A 9,194-nucleotide genomic window follows, 5' to 3' on the forward strand; every position below is an offset into this window, starting at 1 on the left:
CGGCTTAAGGGGGTGCTCCCGGCCCTCTGGAATCGCTCGGGGCGTGGGACTGGACGGGCGTGGGGGCAGCGAGGAGCCCGGCGCTGGAGCGGGGGCCGCCGCTCTGGGGAGAAGGCGCCCGGAGGAGTGAAACGCTGCCCGCGCTGGAAGTTCTGGCACAGCTCCTCTGGGAGCTTGGTGGTGAAAGGCCAGGGAGCGACGGTCTTGGCTTACGGAGGCACTAAGCGCGGTAAACTTGTCACGTTCAGCTAGCCAAAATAGCGTGATTTAGTGTTCTAATGGAGCCACTGCTGTTCTACAACCTGAGTCATCGAGGAGACGTGTAGGGAAAGGCGTGCGAGGTGCCTTCTCCTCCTGGAGCAGGAGGTGCACCGCGCTTGGTGTCCTACCTTGTAGAAAAACGCTGCTGCCGAATCTCCTGTAGTCTTAAAACCGTGCTTTGCTTGATCGTCGCGGTATCTTTTACCAGGAAAAAAAGCCCCTCTATTTAAGAGAGGAATATCCGAGTACGTTTTTATTACCTTGGTGAGTCCGGCAGGGAATTTATATCCTTTTCCCCGCAGAAGGTGGCTGTCAGTTTGGAGTCCACGTGCAAGGTTCAGGCGTAGAAGCCAGCCCTCCCATAGGGTTTTTGGTCTCGATTACTATGTGGATCTAATTTTTGTCTAGAAACAGATGTGAACCTGCTACCTAATATTTAAGAGCAGTTCGCTAGCTCTGTTTTGTTATGTACGTAGCGTCGGATTTGGCTTGCGTGTTAACATCTTTGCTCTGATTGTAGGTTATCTTGACGTTTCTGTGAAGCTTCGTGTGTCGTACTGACCAAATTAAAGCTAAGGTGGAGAAGAAAATTGAAGAGAGCTTGAAGGCTTACGTGCGCTCGTGGAATAGGTAGAGCTTGAAAGGGAAGGATTTTGAGTATCGTTTCAGTGTATTGAAGTTTCCGGATAAGTGTACGGTAGCGGGTTACGTAAGGAAGTTGTGCTCCGGCTGGGTATTGCTTGTCTGCAGTGGTCTGTCACTTACTTGAGTGATACTCAATACAACGTGAAGGCTGTTCCACAGCGCGTTTGTGGGCTCGCAGGTGTTTCCAAAGAGCGCTTTCTCCTGGGAGCGGGTCGTGTGCCTGCCATCAGAACAGACCTAGACGGCATGGCAGTGAGTGCTGAGCGGGGTAAATGTGACTGCTGGGAGCAGGGGGGACACACAGATAGCGCAGGGCTTTTGTGGGGAGGGTATGTCTTCTATTAGGTGACTCGGGAAAAGGGAAAAGCTGCTTTATTGTAGTTTAGTACGTGCTGAGGTTCAGGATTCAACGCTCTCGGAGCACTTCTGTTTGTAGTCTGTGTCTTTGAACAGGGGAGAAGCTGAATGTGTTGAGTCTTTGTTAACGTTGGGTGCTCATGGACTGATTCTTCATGCTGCTTTTCGAAGATAAAGAATCCTGAGGGATAATGGGGACTGTGTAAGGTTAAAAGAGCCTTTAAAGCCTTGGGAAGTAGTGCGAGAGCATTGCCAAAGCAGTGGTGTATATCGAGTGCTGCAAAGTACCAAGTGTTTCAGCAGAGTAAGAGTGGTGGCTGTTGAGGAGAAGGGAGGTGATAGGGCTGTAGGCGACGTTTCCAACAGAAGCAAAGTATGTGAAGGGAAATAAAACCACTTTTTCTAGCAGTCAGGGTGCTTTAAAAGTTAGATGGGAGTTAAGCTACAGACTAGAAAGGAGCACTCTTAATTTGAGTTACTGTAGTCGTCTCGCTCAACTGCTTAAGTAATTATCACTGGTTGTTTACACTCCAGCTATTTTAAAGGCTGTGGAGAGTGTTGGTATCATCATCTTGTTTTTGTTCTGGTCTCTGGGAAAAGCAGTGGTATCTTACGCGTAGTGACCATCCCTGTCAGGATAACGAGGGGAACAGCAAGCTTCTGACCTTTGCTGTTGCACCTTGTGGCAAGAACAAAAGCCTGCAGAATGTGGATTAAGTAGAAATAATCCCAATAGACTGGAGTACAAAGAAGCGATGGAAAGGAAAGCTGCTGCTTAGGCTTTTTTAGAGGGTATTACCAGTCTTGATACATCAGTGTTCAGGTCTCAATCTTGCCGCTGGCTCTTGTGCTTGGCAGTTTGGGTTTTATGCTCAACCACAGACTATGAGGCTTTCTCCAAAGTTTTTGTGTCTTTGGATAATGTAGGGATGACAACTTCAGAAACAAGCAGAAAATCCCAAGAGTAAACCTTTGATACAGTGTCAAGAGTGTTACCTGAGATGGCCTCTTGCATGTTGAACTCCTCTGGGCTGGAAGGGGGGAAGAACAAGAAGTTGTTTGCAGCCGGGTAAGTAGTGTTGCTGCTGGTGCGTGAGGTAGCGCAAGAACTTCCATGGTCCGTCCCAGCATGTCTCTGGCGGCACGGTTGTTCTTGGGGTTGTCCAGAGGCTCGAGCCGGGGTAATGTGTCTGCACGACGCAGCAGCTGTTCTTTAAGCAGATGCTCTGAAAGAGCTCAGACTTGAGACCTGCTATCAGATTGCTGCTTGTATTATTCATTACAGCCTTTCAGGCAGTGGTGGTGTTAGTTCTTGCTTAGGTGCTTGCTGGGACGCAGGTCTAAGACTTGGAACTCTTTTCTTGTGAGAAATGTTTGGGAGGTAAGCAGTGATGCCAGCCAGAGTCCCTGTGAAGTGTGGGGATAGCAATGAAGCATAACAATTTCACTGTTACTATAACAATGATATTTTTATCGTTTTTTTATCATGGATTTATTCTATAAGAAATGCAACGTGAAGATATCCAGAGGTAGGACAGGAGTGATACTGGAGGGCCATAATGAACAGCTTCCATTTTAAGATTTAAGTCAAAGCGCTTTGGATTCAGCTGCATCCCCATCTGTGTTGCTTATCTTTAGCAGATATGTTACCTATAACTGAGTAACTAGGACACCTTTTGGAGTTGCTTTGGATGGGAGAGCAAGTAAAATGTTAGTTCATTGTCTTTTATGGGTTTTCCCATATGAACTGCTTGATGGACCTACAGTGAAGGGGAAGGGGAAATCGGAAGCTGTACTTCAGCCCTGCTGAAGTAAAACACTTTCGTATAGCAGAGGAATGGTGGCTTATTACCTCTTTTCTGGGCCTTGCTATTATAAGCAGCACTGCTTTGCAGAACTAAACTACAGTCCGGTGACGTCCCCGTTCAGCTGGGGAAGATGGTGGGCTTGCCTGTTGTCCAGAGCTGATTGACCTCCTGAGATGCTTAAGTATCACTTCTGCCAAAATGAATGCTACCTGCGGATGGCATGCGGTAGACTTACCGGCTAACTGAACGATGTTAGTGTTAACTGAGGTGTATGCATTCTACCTGTGCTGAGCAAACCTTGTGTTATTTCTGCGCTACTGGCTCTGCTTTACAGCAGCCAGTGGGAACAACGTGGTCCTTCCGTTACAGCCTCTTGCTGTGTTCGTGGAGCTGCCAGCGCAGCCCGTCTGTGTTAAGTATCTTGTGTGTCACTAGTGCAGAGAATACTGGTTAAGCTTCTGTTAGCTAGCTAGCCTTTTTGATAGTCAGATTCCACGCCAGGAGGAAGTTATACATTGCTTTGGTGTTCTTGATGTTCAGGCTTAAAAAAAAAAAAAAATGATGACAGTTACATCAGAGCTTGTTTATAGCGTGTACCTTGGTTATTACTGTATTTCATACAGCTTGACTTTTCTTATGCTACTCACTTAACTGGTTGCCTTCTAACTTTTGCAGAGTCTTGTAAGAAGTCGAAGTCAGTGGATCTGAGCCATTTCAAGATTGAAAAAGCAGATTCTGCTGAAGGGAAGGGATTAAAATCCTTCTGAAGATTAAAATACTTCTGTTAATAGGGTGGTAGCCTTAGAATGGCAGATACTCTGGAATTGCAAAAGTCCTGTAGACCAGGAGAGCACCTATGGATGCTGTAGGGAATCGGTGATCTGACCTTGTGTGCATGTCTGAGCGCTACCTTGTACGGAGGGACCGCTTGGCAAGTAGAGAGCAGAGTTGTGTGAAACGTGTGGTGGATATAGGCTCTCTCATCTCGCCCCACACAGTACCTTCTGCGGCAGGTAAAGGTAGAACCCGCTGGCCCAGGGGACGTGTGGCAGGCTCTTGCCCAACCTCACGCCTGCATCGGACCTGTGCAGGTAGCTGCCAGCTGCTCCTCTGCGCTGTGGTCCTGCTGCTGAGGTAGGGCAGAGTGCTGTCCATTTGACTTGGGCCCCGATTCCGTACTGCTTGGCAGTGCTCTGTTGAAAGCTGCGAATGGTACGTGGCTAAGTGGCTCAAAGTTCCTTTTCGGTTAGGTAAATCACAACTTTGTAACACAGCCCTAGACTGCCTGTCACAGAAGGGTTCAGGGTCTTCAGGCAAATAAGCTTGCTAAAGTTGGATTAAAAGCTTGTTTTGCTGTCAGGTTGCTGCTGTAAGTGAAAATTAGGCTTATAATCAGGCTAATGATGTGGTCTCTGAGTAAATTACAGTTTGAAAACAGCTCAAACTGGAGTAGGGAGGAAAGACCATGGAGTCCAAGCGAAAAGGACTTTGGATAATCTTTGGCTGTTTGGAGGCGTACGTCTAATGTGTTGGAGTGTATTTGGGGAACTCTACTGTGTACCGAGGTTTATTAAAACTGCTGGAACTGACTACCAAAGGATGCTGGTTTTTTACTCGCTTGGTTGGCTTCTTGGTGGTGCCAGTTATGTTGGTTATTCTTACTAAAGGCTGTATTAGCATTAACTGAATCCTTAAAACTAGTCTTATCTTCTGTCCAGAGCAGTTTTTGCCAGAAACATGTTAGACTGGGGAGGGAATTCTTGTCTAGAGGAATAAACTTGGAACTTCTCTAACAAATCATAGAGGTCTTTTCCAACCTCAATGATTCTAAGATCATCGAGTCCAACCATCGACCCAACACCCCCATGCCCGCTGAACCATGTCCCTAAGTGCCTCATCTACTCGTCTTTTAAATACCTCCAGGGATGGGGACTCCACCACTTCCCTGGGCAGCCTGTTCCAATGTTTCACCACTCTTTCAGTAAAGACGTTTTTCCTCACATCCAATCTAGACCTCCCCTGGCGCAACTTGAGGCCATTTCCTCTCGTCCTATCGCTTGTTACTTGGGAGAAGAGACCGACCCCCACCTCGCTACAACCTCCTTTCAGGTAGTTGTAGAGAGCGATGAGGTCTCCCCTCAGCCTCCTCTTCTCCAGGCTAAACAACCCCAGTTCCCTCAGCCGCTCCTCATAAGACTTGTTCTCCAGACCCGTCACCAGCCTCGTTGCCCTTCTTTGGAGTTTACAATTAAAACTAGTTATAACTTGAAACATGTGCAGGGTTAAACTTTAAGGTAAGACTTAAAACACTTGTGTTGGATTAGTGTTTTAAAAACTTCTTGTGCAGTTTGTGAACTCTTGGTCAGGATGTGTTTTAAATGCAGTGTACTAGCTGCTGGGAAATAGACTGTAATGGGAGGAGGGCAGCAGCTGATGAGAGCGCGGTTCTGAGTGAGACTTGTGGCACTGGCTTTCCTGTGTGCCCTGAGGCCTTGCTGGCAGCTGGGGCCTTTCATGACTTGAGAAGGCACAGCTAGGGGGTCTGTTGTATAAGCACACTCCATCTTCCTTCACATGCTTTCCTGGAACCCCTGGGTTAGGGGTTTGTTTTGTCGGGAACTTACGAACACAATTAAATCTGCTTTTGGAGCCTAAATGTCAGTTTCTTGTGCAAGTTTTGTTGCTTTTGGGGTATCTGGTTCATGGATGTGATAGTGGTAGTTTCATTCAACTTGGCCTTTGGGCAAGACACCTTGAACCTTGCTTTGCTTTGCACCATGCTTCCACTTCCGTGTTTTTGCTGAGGAACTAATTAATACATTTAACTGTAAGATGGGTCAAGTTAATGGTTTGATCTGCAGCAGTGGGCTCAATCCCAGGGATATTTTGCTCTGGGGGAGAGGGCAGAAACTTTAAGTTCTATAAGTTGGCTTTCCAGCTGAAGGCAATTCATGGTGAGGTAGCCACCTGGGAGACCATGCTTCCACTTCCGCGTTTTTGCTGAGGAACTAATTAATACATTTAACTGTAAGATGGGTCAAGTTAATGGTTTGATCTGCAGCAGTGGGCTCAATCCCAGGGATATTTTGCTCTGGGGGAGAGGGCAGAAACTTTAAGTTCTATAAGTTGGCTTTCCAGCTGAAGGCAATTCATGGTGAGGTAGCCACCTGGGAGCTGAAAAACTCAAACTGAAATCCCAAGGCTGCCTGATTCTTAGCTTTTAAGTTCCTAAAGCAAAACATTCTGCATGTTGCTTAAGGATCAGAAACTGTCTCAAATGGTAACCAGCTACAGCTTTCTTCAGGTATTGGTTTAAAATCAGTGTTGTCAAAATTAGACTTGATCATTGACCAACAAGCCTTCCCAGATGGTGGGGAAATAGAGCAAAGCAAGCCTTGCAGCTTAGGGTCCGATACATGCAGTGATGGCTGGATTGTAGATGATACCAAACTGCGATTGAAGCCTCCATGTATTATGAGTTCCAGTTTATGTGAACTCTGGAGTTGTTTGTTCTGAGTTACAAACCAGCTGGTTTTCAGTCTCAACATCTGGAAGCAAAGACCTCACTAGGTCTGGTGTTGTGCTGGCAGTACCTTGGAAACTGCCCGGGAGTTTTCAAAAAGCAAAGTAACCTCTCCGACAGCTGCAAAAGTTTGGCACTGTGCTGCAGCAGTGGATGCTCCTCTCCGTTTGTACCTGGATAAATGCAGCTGTATGTAGCTACCATTCCTGTTTTTAAACTTGGCTCTGCAGGTCTGACAAGTGAGTAGTGGAAGTCTTACTAGCATGTTGGCAGCTTGCAGAGAATGGCATGTTAAAGCGATCATCTGTGCCCTGCCAGGAAATCCCAAAATGTGTTAGCCTCTCCGGTGTGCAGAGGCAACTGGCGGCCTACTGCGGCTAGTGACTGTGCTCCAGAGGTGTCTTGTGGAGGTTAAACTGCCTTGTCGTTATCCAAGCTATTGTTTTGCAAAAGCTGGGAGGTTTTGTATTGCAGGGGCTCGAATTGAGAGTTGTCGCTAAACTTTTCCAAGCGCGAGGAGCTTACGCATTGCTTTTTACACAGGCCTTTTAATATGTGATGTTTCAGCCTGTGGATTTATAGAGCAGAACCCAAAATGCTGCCTTAGGTGAGAGCTGCATCACTGGGACAAGTGGTATGAGTGTTCATTTTAAGTCCATCTCTTTCCAGTGAGATGCTATATGTGCCTTCAGAAAACAGAAGTATTCCTTCTAGCTGGAACTGAAGAGAAAGAAGTAGTAGTTTGATGAAACAGGGCTGCTACTAACTGAACCTCGTTGTTGCCTCTGCACCTGTTGTGAGACTTGCCTCTTGTGATATCGCTGAAGGTGTGTCGTTTCATCCGGCTTGGTGGAGCGGCGATTTTGAGCAGCGGGACGTAGGGTGAATGTCAGGGCAGCTTTGGAGCTGTGTACTCTACTAGCTAGGAGAATTACATGCTCAAGCTGCAGCCTGTGTTTGTAACTACAATTTCCCCTTTATAGTAGGGAAGGGGCATGCTAGGTTCTTAAATACAATCCATAGTAGGTTGTGGTCTTACATGGAAAACATGGATTCTTAGAATTGTACTCCTTTCAAGTCCAGTGTTGCGTTGTATTTATGCATAAAACAGGAGTGAAGGGGATGAGAAGTGGTAAGGAAGAGAGGTTTAGATGTGTTTAGTATTTTTTTAATCAATGTGTACTGTAGCATTAAGTTGTCTTTTCCAGAACATTAGAGTCCAGTAGCATTTGGAAGTGGACTGTTCTCTGTACAACTCTAGAAAGAGTAGGTATATTCCTGTTTTTAAGGTTTTCATGCCTGTACTTCTGAATTTGTGCATGTGGAGACTCACTTCATTCTTTGTAGCCTTGACTAGGCTGACCATGAAGAACGTGTGGCCTTCAGGTGCCAGTGAAGTCGTGTGTAAGTGACTGCGTGTTCCTTTGCTGCAGTCATTGCACAGGGTGTCTCTTGGCTTACTGATGCTGAAGCAGAGCACAGTGCAGTTTGCTAATCCCTGTTCTTCGGACTGTCGCTATCTGAAAACTTCTAGAGTACCTGCACTTTTCTAGGGTGGAGCAGTATTCTTCTGTTGCTCAGGATAATACTCGACATATTTCATGTTCTGGAGTTAAAGCAGAGAGGTGTACAGCGGGTGGTGTGAAGTGTGCTGGTGGGGAGCAAGTGCGTTGCTGATCTTCGTGCCGGCTGATACTTACAACCAGGAGGTAGGGAGGGAATCCTCACTGGCTAAAGTTGGGTGCTCTGAATTGACATGCATAACTGACAACTCAAGGGATTTTCTCCTTCAGAGGATATCTGGAGATGCTCTCCACCTTCAGGAGGGAGTAGGCTCTCCGGCAGTGCTGCGTGCTCAGTATCTACTCCTGTCCAAGTCCATGCTGAACCACGAAGTGTGGGAGCAAGGTTTGCTTGGGTCAGCACTGTAAAAAGCTCAGTAGGAACACTAGGAAAGCTTCAGTAGTCTGTGGTGTCAAGTCAGGAGGCTTTCAGCTGGGCTCCTGAGAAGTTGGGAGCCACCAAGAGCAAAACCGAACTTGTGTATGCTTTGCAGTAATCAGAGTATGTGAAGCTTTTTATCTCCACTGCAAGACTTCTGGGGGATTTCATACTGAGTGGAAAATCCAGAGATTTACCTGTCTGATGCAAGGCAGCTTTCTTCTGTTGCAACAGAAGAGGGTTTGGTTAGTGGTGGCCTCCCAATTAGTGGGAAGTAGAAGCTGGAATTCCCAGAGATCATCTATTCAAAGGCTTAAATACTGCCTGTAAAATAACAAAAGGCCATTAAGTGACAAGCTTTTTCCATTCCTGCAATCAGCTTGTCTTGATCATTGTCCTTAAATGTTCTGTCTATCAAAAGCTTCAGATAAGTCTGGTATCTGAGACTCACTCCACTGTGGACTGTTGCTGGTAACCCTTGCAGGCTGTGAGGTGAAAAGCTGAATGTGCAACGGGCCAGGGACAGCATGGGAGTGTTTCCTGAATGCTGGATTTAGTTGTCCTTGTAGTGGTTGTCTGGTGTTTATGTTTAGCTTTCTAGGCTGAGCTAGCACAGAAAAAAGTTAGTATGTTTGGGCCCATCATGCAGGTAGTGCATG

This window comes from Aptenodytes forsteri, unplaced genomic scaffold, assembly GCF_000699145.1.
Source record: "Aptenodytes forsteri isolate BGI_AS27 unplaced genomic scaffold, ASM69914v1 Scaffold19, whole genome shotgun sequence".
Lineage (NCBI taxonomy): Eukaryota > Metazoa > Chordata > Aves > Sphenisciformes > Spheniscidae > Aptenodytes > Aptenodytes forsteri.